Source organism: Lycium barbarum, chromosome 6 (genome assembly GCF_019175385.1).
Source record: "Lycium barbarum isolate Lr01 chromosome 6, ASM1917538v2, whole genome shotgun sequence".
Classification (NCBI taxonomy): Eukaryota; Viridiplantae; Streptophyta; class Magnoliopsida; order Solanales; family Solanaceae; genus Lycium; species Lycium barbarum.
Window position 1 is genome coordinate 98,510,960 of NC_083342.1, and position 11,638 is coordinate 98,522,597.

Below are 11,638 nucleotides of genomic sequence, written 5' to 3' on the forward strand. Positions count from 1 at the left end.
TGTATACAACATATGTAGCGGCCTAGTTGGCTTGCACCGTTCTTTTGAGTACATATATATATATATATATATATATAATATTCTGACGGTATAGAGTTCATGATGTATCCTTTCTTGAGTCAGTATAGTTTAGATTGAGTTATTTATAGGCCTTTGTTATTCAGTGTTATCCAAGTACGAGTATATGGGTGTTTGGTCGCTAGAGATCAGGCACTCGTCATGACTCATCGGTTTGAGTCGTGACAGATGGTCTCTTTATATGGACTTGGACAATCCTCCCTTCATAAGCTAGCTTTTGGGGTTAAGTTAGACCCATAATCCATTTCTTTACATGTTGTTTATTGAGATCAAATGCACAGATTTTACACAATGGAAATGGAGAAGAAGGAGTTTTAGAGAAAGGAATATTGTATGAATGCTTGATTCATTGATGTGAGTTTATGAATGATATTGTTATACCCCGTATATTTATACGTCAAATTATTCGCAAGCAAGTCGAATCAAGTTAAAGGCGGAATTATTTTCGGACACGAAATAGAAATCTTTAATTTTTTTTAATTTTAATTAAAACATAAATTGTTTATAAATTTTATTGGTATAAAGATATTATTGGAGATTAGGGGTAAATTAACTATGATTAGATTATTAAGTGGGATTAAAATTTAATCACTTCATTAATTAATTAAGCCTAAGGGGCCATGTGGGCCCCACCCGAATAAAAAAAAAAGAAAAAAAAAGGGGGGAATCAAATCTGAAAATTAAAGAAACAAGGTGCAAAAGTGAGTCCTCAAAAGAGGGAATACGTGTAGCAATATGGGGAATAATATATAAAATAAGGCATAGTGCAAATGACACTTTCCAACTCCACTTGTTGAAAAATCAGCTTTCAAGAACTAAACAAACCAAGAAAAAGAAGAGTTGAAAGAGAAGGAGGTCACGGCTAGAGTGGAGAAAAAAAAAATCAGTTTTGTGATTTAATAAAATTCTAAGGAGAAGACAAGGAGAGGGAGGTGGAGAAGCAAGAATAAGTATAAGAATTTAAGACACAAATTGGAGCCAAGTATTCAAGGTAAGAATTGGTTATTTCTTTTACATTTATAATGAGTTTGGATACATTATGAACATGTATAGATGATGAATTGAATGTATATAATTTTTTTTTTGCATGTCGGTATTGGATTGTTGTTGTTGAAGTTGAAGTGAGCCGTGAGTGATAGGTTTAGATGGAATCATGCTTAATCTTCTTGTACATGTATTGGGAGTAAATTGCATGTGTTGTGGTGTGGATAAATGGATAAAAAAAAATCATGAAGTTGTCGTAGTTGTGTTGAAGCCGTGTAGGGGGCTGTTTTGAGGCTAGTTGTGCGTTTGACGTAAATTGTATATTTTATGAAAATCATATCGTTATATTGTGGATTGTGATACAAAACATGACTTAAAAATAAGGAAAGCAACGAGAGGGCTGCTCACAGTTTAGGGGACTGGTTTCGGCCAGCTTTGGGAAAATTTTTGGATTGTTGGAAAAAAATTATGTGAATGGTTTAGAAGTCCTCTAATGTTGTTAGTATGGATTTGGGTTAATAATCGAATGTACGAACGATATTGTGGCTTGAAAGTAAGCCGTTGAAACGAATATTTGGAAAGTTGTTGAAAGATGTAAAAGAGAGCTATTAATGTTGTTTTGCCTTTCGAATTGATTATTGATGTTGCTAGGTTGGTTATTGTGGTTGTTGTTGATTTTGAGCGAGATAAATTCTCGGGATGGCCTATTTATAGGGGAAGTGCTGCCGAATTTTCTGTAGAATTTAATGATTAGTTGGAAAGAATGGCTCAAGTGTCCTTAACTAATGTTTGGTATTCGTTGGCGTATTTGTAGACCTTGGGGAGCCCGAGGCGTAGATTGGAAATTTACTTTAGATTGGCTATTTTGGAAGTGCGTAAGAGGTATGTAAAGCAACCTTCCTTCTTTTGGCATGCCTTAGTTTCACATAGGCTAGATTAGAGCTTTAAGGGAATTCCAAATTCGAGATCCGAGCATGTTATGATCCATATATATATTCTTTGACACTCTTATGTATGTTTTTATGAAATATGAACCATGATGTATTTGAAGTAATCGCTTTCCGAAATTCGCATAGAAAATGTTCACTTTAAGAAATTTTGTAATCTCTGAATGCCATATTTTTCGCATAGAGGCTCGGATCGCTCCAATAATTTTTATAGGAGTTTGCTTGATGTATAATGGGTATGTTTTTCATAGGCGGGCTCAGTTCGGGTCTATACTCGTCCGTGGGTCCCACGACGCCCTTTATGTAAATTCGACAACTTTGAATCAAAAAGTGATAATTATTACTCCGATTTCGAATATGACTATTTTACTTATCCTTCGGATTTATAATAATGATTTTATGCATATGATTCCTCACTACTCCGCTCGTGCCTACTATGATATCGTTCGCCGGTTCCCGGGCCGGTTCTGTTGTCGTGCGCTTTTTGATACATTCCGGTGTTATGCTGTGTTTATGGTTCACCGTGCTCCTCGCTCGAGGGCCGGGTTCCACTTATGTTTGGCGTTATGCTGTGTTGTGATGTGTGATGGGGATTCGGAGATTTGAAACTTTCTGGTGTTATGCTGTGTTGTGGCGCCATCGACAGGCGGGCGACCACATTTTCCAGTGCCCTATGCATAATTTATACTTTGGAAATAAACATTTTGATATGTATTATTTTCTATATATCTGATTCGATTATTATTCAGATTTATTTCTGTACCTTCTGTTTTGCATACTCAGTACATATTTCGTACTGACCCCCTTCTCCGGGGGCTGCGTTTCATGCCCGTAGGTACAGACGCACAGCCTGGTGATCCACCTGTTTAGGACACCCTTTCTGCTATTCGGAGTGCTCCTCTCTTTCCGGAGCTTATACTTTTGGTATATATATTTTTATTAGTGCATTTGTATATATTCGTTCATGGGTACGGCGGGGGCCCTGTCCCGTCATATGATTCTGTCGGTCTGTTTAGAGGTCTGTGGACATGTTTGTGGGTTAGGGTCTTTCTGTATGGATGTATGTACATGTCGTTTGGGCGATCCCATACGCCGAGGCGGCCGGTCCGCATATGTTGTTTGGGCGATCCTATACGCCGAGGCGGCCGGTCCGCATATGTTTATATATTGCTTGGTTAGCCCTGTGTGGCTTTTGTTAGTATTTTCTGGGTGCAGGGTATATTGGATAGTCCGTAAAATAAAGGAAACTCTGCCGAAATTTTTCTGGAAATTACCTAAATTTGAAATAAAGCCTTGTCAGCTTCCGCCATATACTAGGATGGGTTGATAGAATTTGAGATAATATTTGATAGATGGGTTCGGGTGCCCAGATCGGGCACTAGTCACGGCCTACGGGGTTGGGTCGTGACAGATATACATGTGTGTATATATACACTGATATGTATTGAATCTAACTAATACATTGTATCTATAACTAACTATCAACTAATCATGCTTAACCACTTAACTAACTGTCAAGGTGGTTATTTAACTAATGATTGAAATAAGACTGAAAAAGACTAAACTGCTCTTGAGTTCAACTTCAATACTTTAACACTCCTTCTCAAACTTGCTGTTGGAAGATGTTGAGAACACTAAGGGCCTGTTTGGAAAGCCACCCAAGTAATTGTAATTGGGTGTAATTACACAGTTTGGCCTGTTTGTTTGACCAAGTAATTATATAGTTAGGTGGGAATTGGGTGTAATTACACTCTCCAATTCTCAAGGGGGGGGGGGGGGGGGGGGGTTGAGAATTGGGTGTAATTACACCCTGTAATTACAGGGTTACTTTTTAGTTTGTTTATTTTTTTACTTTAATTTCTTTTTATTTTTAATTTATTTTATTTCTATTATTTTTTTATTATTATTTATTTCTATTATTTTTATTTATTTTTTATTTTTACTTTTTAATTATTTTTATTTTTTAAAATGTATTTTTCTTTTTATATTATTTATTTTCATTTTCTTTCTTCTCATTCCTAACCTTTACTTCTTGTGATTCCATGTAATTGCTCGTATTTTTTTTTATTTTTTTTATTTTTATTTTATTCATTTAGCATAACCGTGTTATTATTCTAATATTTGAAACTACACCTCTTAATATTGGAAAGAATGAGTTATTAACAAACTTGACATATAATGGGTGACGTTATTAAAATAGAATTTCATTGTGAATGAGGTTATAGACTTATATTTTTCCTTTCTTTTGAATTATTTACTTAAGGTACGTTGAAACTTACTTATGTAATGTTGGAATTTGACATAAGAGTATTATGTTGAACCTTTTCTTTTGGATTTTAAATTTAGGTTATATTTTCAATTTTAAGTTATTTGCTTTCACATTGCATGTTGTTTATTTTTCACTTACATTTGATGGATTTTTTGTGTCAAACATTTGAATAATGTTATGACATTATATTTATTAATATTATTTTTTTGTCAAACATTCAATCCATGACGTTCTCACAAAAAAAGTCTACTTTTAAGTTTTATAATTAATTAAAATTAAATATTAATTTGAAGAATATATATCAATTATCTTTGTTACAATATTAGTTACAAATATATGATTATTAATTAATATATTTTCAAGAAACAATGTGTTATTAAATAACTAATTTAATATCATTTATAAAGGCAATATTTTTTAAATATTAATTTTAAATTTTTTATAATTAAATATTATTTTTAAATTAAACTGACTGTGTAATTACACGTGTGCAATCAAACCGCACGCTTGTAATTACACTGTAATTACGTTATGACAAACAAACAGATCGTTATAATTACATTACGGTGTAATTACTAGGCTGTGTAATTACTACCCTAGTAATTACACCAATTCCAATTACCAGGTGGCTTTCCAAACAGGCCCTAAGTTTGCCTAGTAATACTTCATGTTGAGCCCTGAATAATCCTTTAGTTAATAGATCTGCTGGTTGCTCTTCGGTAGGGATGTATCTAGTTGAGACGAGGCCTTGCTATTGTGCAATATTTCAATATAGCCATTCAGTTATATTGCCATTTTTTTAATTCAAAGTTGTTTTTAAAAATTATTCTTTCGATTTATTTGTCTTACTCTTTTTTTTTTAATCTGTTTTTAAGAAAATGTCACTTTCTATATTTAGTAACTCCTGTTTACCCTAAACATTCTACATGACACATTTAAGGTCACTAGATTCAAATGACATTCTGGTACATTGGACACATCTTAATTTAAATCCATAAGATTCAAAAGTCTTATTTATTTTTTTAAACTTCGTACCCAGTCAAATTAAAACGGTAGAAGTTGTACTTGAAGATGTAAGTTCTTGATAACTCGGGTAAATAACGGAGTAGATAACTGAAGCTTGTTTTAATATAGCTGCATATTTGTACAACCAATTGATAGATTAGAGTTCTGAGCCATGTAAGAATAAGTGATAATTTTATTGATCATCCTGAGTAAGATAACGCAAATAATGTAGTATATTTGTACAAAGAGAAAATTATGAAATGAGTTTATTCTCCTCTCTAACTCCACTTAATTCATTCTCCTCGTTCTTTTTCAAGCCGATAATATAAGAACTCCTTTCCTTTTCTTTTCAAATTTTCCTTCCGTTATTTCCTTTTCCAAGTTGTCAATCATATACTCCTTCCGTACTAATTTATGTGACATTTTTTTATTTTCGAGAGTCAATTTCACTAATCTTTGAAGTTAAATTGGATTAAAATAATTTAATATTTTAAATTAAAGTTTATCTATTCAAAAACTGTACGAAAAATGTATAAGCAAATTTCCTCATATCAATTTAATGATAATACGTCATAAAATATCGATCAAAACTTACATAGTTTAAATCTCCAAAAATGAAAAGTGTCATATAATTGGAACAAATCTAATTAGTTATGGTTATAGAAAACCAACTTTGCAAGCTGCAACAAATAATACTAAGATCACGTCTATCATTCAATAAAATAAATGTTGTACTCCTACTACTAAATCGAATACTAACCACTTAATCGATTTTAAATCTGTCATTAGCTATTGCTTTATATATTTTAGTAGTAATAAGTAACTAATAATGAACCCCTCTCACTCTACACACATATTATACTCATCATTAAGTTTAAAACCAAAACCAGCGGGAAGGTTCTCAGAATAATCATCCTCAAATTAAATGTTGGCACGAGTGGGTAAAAGAAAAAGAAACAAGCGATCATATATGTTGCTGACGGCGTGAGACACGGCTCCTCTATATATGCTATCCAAAAATGTTTTCACTTAATTTTGTCTAGAAATTAATTAGGGATTTTCAGTTGATTACACATGTCAAATTGGTCAACTCATTCAGTATAATTATCCCAGCTGTTCAAATTTTCAGTGCCAGTTCATTTGCATTTATATTTCACGTATTAAATTTATTTGCCATTTCAGCATTAATTGCACCAAGCTAAGCTATATCAAAAATTCTTTGTAGATAAATTAATGTTAAGAAGGGGACATCGTGCTCTAAATGATGTAAGTTATTTTTCGACTTTTGATTCAGTTATTTTTCGACTTTTGATTACTTGGAATAGTCATGATTTCCAGAGTAATCCCTAACAAAAGGAGACTTCGTAACTATAGGGACGTCCGTTAAGAATGAAGGAGATCTTGTCACTCTATCGCAACCCTTATTGATAGTAATTTGTACATCTATTGATTCAATATAATATAATATAATACAATTATATTGTAATTAGTTTTATTATATTGAATATTGGGGCCATTCTAGGCGTAATTCCTTAAATTATAAGGGAGATAGTTTTCCTAAACGAAAGGTGTAAGACATTTCTGATATTATTTCAAATTTTAAAGATAAAAAAATAGTCTTAACTCATTACTTCATGATATAAAGTGAAATACAAAGAAAGAAATTTCTGAAAAATGAAGAGATTGAAATTGATCACCAGTGTTTGATGAAATGATTGGGATCTCCCTGCCCTTAATAAGTCGTTTTAGCTTTGAGCTATGTGAATTGAGAACTTCTTGTATGTCGTGTTTTACCTCTTTAATAAGCCTATCCGACATGAATTTGGTTAATCGAGCCAGTGCGCGCGCTAAGCTCTGGATACAGGATGGATGCCATCTTACCCCAATAAATTAGGTAAAAAGAAAAACCGTGAAAGACAAACTTAAACTTTCAAATAGGGCGCCAACTTAAACAAAAAGAGAAAAATGGAAGAAAATAGATAAAATTTCATTTCCGAAGAGATAATTTTACCATTTGAATCTATGAGGATCTTCAAGTGTACGTTGACTACATTTCACATTAAATCCAACTAATTAAGCTCTGAGCAACATAACGTATCAGTTGTGTATTATGTCTAGTCTTAGTTAAATAAAAAGTGACGAGGCTTCCCTGTTTCTCTTGCTAATTCAGTGCCAAAAAGTGTTTAGATTTGCAGTGGCCAAGGTCTCTCAAGATTGACTATTCATTTTACACCCATTACTTCAAATATCTAATATAAAATAAAACTGCTAAAATCATTTAGGTATATTTCAAGGAAAGTTCTAAGTTGACTTCATTGTCAATGTGTTATAGACTGGCTTTGGCCAAGGTCTCTCAATATTGACATGCATTTTTTTAATCCAATGTTTGTAATGTCTAATATATTCTTTTAAGAGAAACTCCATCTAGGACTATTTCATGGAACGTCCTAAGTTTTGTTATCCCAAGGAAACTTTACACCTCATTAGCCTTGATTTTCTCTCCCCCCTTATTATATTATTATTGTTTTGGTAAGGAAACAAATGCATCAACCGACAGCATTTTGAATTACAAATGAGGAATATAGTGTTACAGTGATGGGAAATTATAACAGGCATTTCAGAAGCTGCTTCGGCAAACTCTATCTTGAAGTATAAGCTAGAGAAAGCACTACTTTTTTCTTTTAAAGTTGAATGTCATATAATCAAGATGCTAACTAGCAAGTGATGATGAAAAGTGAACAACAATCGTATTTAGGATTGGTAAAAAGTACCTCAAAAATATATTATTCTTAAGTGTCAAGTAGCACATAGTTTGAGCTTACAGTAATGAATTTTAGCTTCAAGTTAAGGGTGATATGACACATCAAATACATTACTTTTATGTGAAAATAAGCGACAAGTATAGTTCGAACTGGAAGTAATTCAACATATGAGCTGATGATGCTATAAATCTGCCTCTAAAGTACTCAAACAAACTTGGTTGTCTAAATCATGGCATTTGAATTATTAGGCTGGATCATTTCGAGCTATCATGAGTCATTTGCACTTTTGCCGTGCCAGTCTTTAATTTTTGTCCCTTAATGCAAATAATTTTTTGAGGGGCATAAATTTATATTTTTCATCATAATATCTCATGTCTCACGCTCTTAAATAACTTATACCTTGCTAGGCATAAAAATTAAAGAGCAGCCCATTTGAAGGGCAAACTAGTAACTTATTTTTTGTTTATATACAGCTAATGTAATTATGAAAAAGCAAAATAAAATATGCCAACTGACTACCCAAATTAAACAAAAATAAAAAATAAAAAATTCACCAATTCTTAAATACTCTACCAGGATCTGGACGATGGTCCAATTTCTTACACGAAGCTTTGCCTTGCCATTTACGTCTACTTTCCCAACAGGACAAACTATTGATGTGCTTTGCTTGAAACAATCTAATATGACAAGAAAAGAACCAAAATCACATTGAATTCTTTGTATACTATTGTCATGAAAAGGAAACTTTCAGTATAAAGTACAAAACATAACTTCCCTCATCATTTAAGTTGGACAAACAATAGATGAATTAAGAAAACCATAATATGGTTGAAGCTAAAGCCTACTATGTTGTCAAAGATAATTTGTTGAAAGTGACTTTTGGGAGGTGAAAATATTAAGGAAAAAAAAAAGACACTGATTGGCAGAAGAAAATGTCTCTTTTATAGCCCATTCTTCAGCTAATAAATGTGACCATGCAAAAAATAAGTTAATTCAGGTCTATGAAGTATACACACCATTCCTCCTGATTTCTAAATTCAATCCCGTCCCTGCCTTACCTAATGTGATACCAACTATGACTATGAGTAGTTATACTTTGCAAATATTGAAAATGTATTGAACATTAGATGGCATTTGCATCAAGAAGCCTCCTGTTTACATCCTTCTCTTACAATTTTGCATCAAGATTATATGACCAATAAATTAAAGCATGCTTCTTCACACAAATGCAAATGTAGCCTTCAGTAGCGAAGCTAAGAATTTCGCTAAGCATATTCAACATTTAATATATATGAAAAAGTAAATTTTGACCTATACATGCAATATACTTTTCTATTTACACCACATAATTTTCCATGAAAGTTGTTCAAACCACCTTTTAGTCTATGTGGCTCCACCACTAAATGCTATTATGCGAGGATTATACATGTTAACCAAGAAATAGATAGCCAATAATTATGACTGACTCTTCATATGTGATGGGAATCAACTTTTTCCCTGTAATCCTCTAAACGAGGGGAAACTCGATCTTGTTCTGGTTTTTGTTGCTAGCCCAAGCACAGGTGTATCTAGTGCAAAAGTTGAGCTAGGAAGACAGTTGGGATTGCAAAATTCTCTGATGGTAAGTTCTATATGCTTGCAAATTGGAATTGTAAACGGTAAGTTAGACCCGCAGGGGTGGCTCAGTTAGTTGAGCATGAGTCTTTCATAATGGAGGTCTCAGGTTCGAAACCCCCAGCCTACGACAGCAGGAGATTTGCCTTCTGGGTTGAGCTCGTCGCACGGGGCTTGCCTAGTGCGGGTTACCTCTCCTGTGTGGTTTGCGAGCTATTGCACAGGAGCTGGGTTTACCCTGTGCACCCGAAGAGTAGTGGCTGCGGGTTCTCATGTGATAAAAAAAAACAAAAACAAAAAAAAAAAACAGCAAGCTAGTGCAAGATGGCAGATCAAGAGTCCATGCTTGTCAATGGGGAGAATCAGGGCCCTCATTTATCCTAAGTCCTAACGTGTACCAACTTAGATATTATTATGGTTACACACCGGCCCCTCTTTGTGGAGTGCCTGTTAGATGAGTGCTCTTCCTGGGGCCACTTCTATCATTTACCTGAAACACAACTAGATTCCTTGAAATTCCTCCCTTCCCTCCCCTCCGCCCCCGCCTCCCCCCCCCCCCCCCCCCTCTCCCCCGTTCTTTTCCTTTATTATGATAACGGGAAACTTTTACTAGGGTGTACATCGATCGAATTGGTTCCGATTTTTTAAACACCAAATCAAACCAATTGTGTCAGATTTTTAAATTTATACACCAAATCAAACCAATAAAATTTGAGTTCTTCAACCTCAGATTTTCTCGGGTTATTCGGATTTTTTTTTCGGAATAGTCTTGATACAAAACTATATTTTTTACTTCAAATATTTCTTTAGTCCCAGTAAGATACAACTATGTAATTAAGGTGTTTCATAAGAAAATAACACAAAATGTGAGAAGAGTGATGATATTGTATTAAAATATTCACCAAAAAATAATAAAATCAGTTAAAATAAATATTGCTAATTAATAAGCCATAAAGAAAATGACCATAATCTAAAAATACTAAGTCATGCTAAAATAAGTACGGCTAATAAGAATTAATTACATGACAAGAAAAAACTTAAGTTATGTATTTTCACTCTCTAAACCAATTATGCACAATTAAAGAATAGATATATATCCAACATTATTGTCATTCCTAGTGGTAAATTGAATTTCTTTTGTTAGTATTAGTGGTGAGTTAATTTTGGTTTGGACTTCATATGAGTTACTAACATCCATAGGATATAAAACTTATTCACATTCAAAATTCTAAGTTCAAGCTTGAATAATATGATAACAAATAAAAAACTACGAAAAAATTTAAGAAATATTTATAAATTATATTATAAATAAATAAATTTTTTTATGTATAAATATTTTAAAAATTGTATACATGTAATGTCCGGTTGGTTTGGTTCGGTTTGACTTTTTTTTAGCTAAAATCAAACCAAGTCAAACCAAGCCACTAGTCGGGTTTTTTTCTCGGTTTGACTCGGTTTATCGATTTAGTGCGGTTTGTCGGATTACTTTGTACACCCCTACGGGAAAGTATGATAACTGGACAGTCACTTGCAAAATATGAGGGAACTTTTATGGGGAGAAGAAATGTTTGTATCACAAAACTCATCCAATCTCCTAAACACTTGGATATGTATGTGGGCAGTAAAAAGACACAAGGGAGGGAAAAATGTGCTTTTTCATCTGACTTCCAGTTCCTACAATGTCAAATGGCGGTTTCTTTCTGCTTAGCACACACATCACAACATTAGGAGATGTCCTACCATTTCTTTGCATACCCCTAAGACATAGCGGTTCTTTAATAGTGTATTATGTTTTAAATGATAAAAAAAAAAGATTAGAGGCTACAGTGCAGATAACTATTCTGAATCCTTGAAAATGTGGCACAGTTGATTCACTTCTTCTCCTGACTCAAAGCAGAATATATACCAAGCAAGCAAAATCTGCGTTTCTTAATTTGTATTTGTGAACTGAGGTATCTTCTGTTAGAATGCTTTCTTGC

General features: G+C 33.3%; 1 long non-coding RNA gene across 1 annotated transcript; it reads left to right on the plus strand.

Moving 5' to 3' along the window:
• The first annotated feature begins 1,291 nt into the window (after positions 1–1,291).
• LOC132599837 (uncharacterized) lies at positions 1,292–3,193 on the plus strand. Its single transcript, XR_009567040.1, has 2 exons — positions 1,292–1,944; positions 2,845–3,193. It is a non-coding gene; the product is annotated as an uncharacterized LOC132599837 (long non-coding RNA).
• The last annotated feature ends 8,445 nt before the right edge of the window (positions 3,194–11,638 follow it).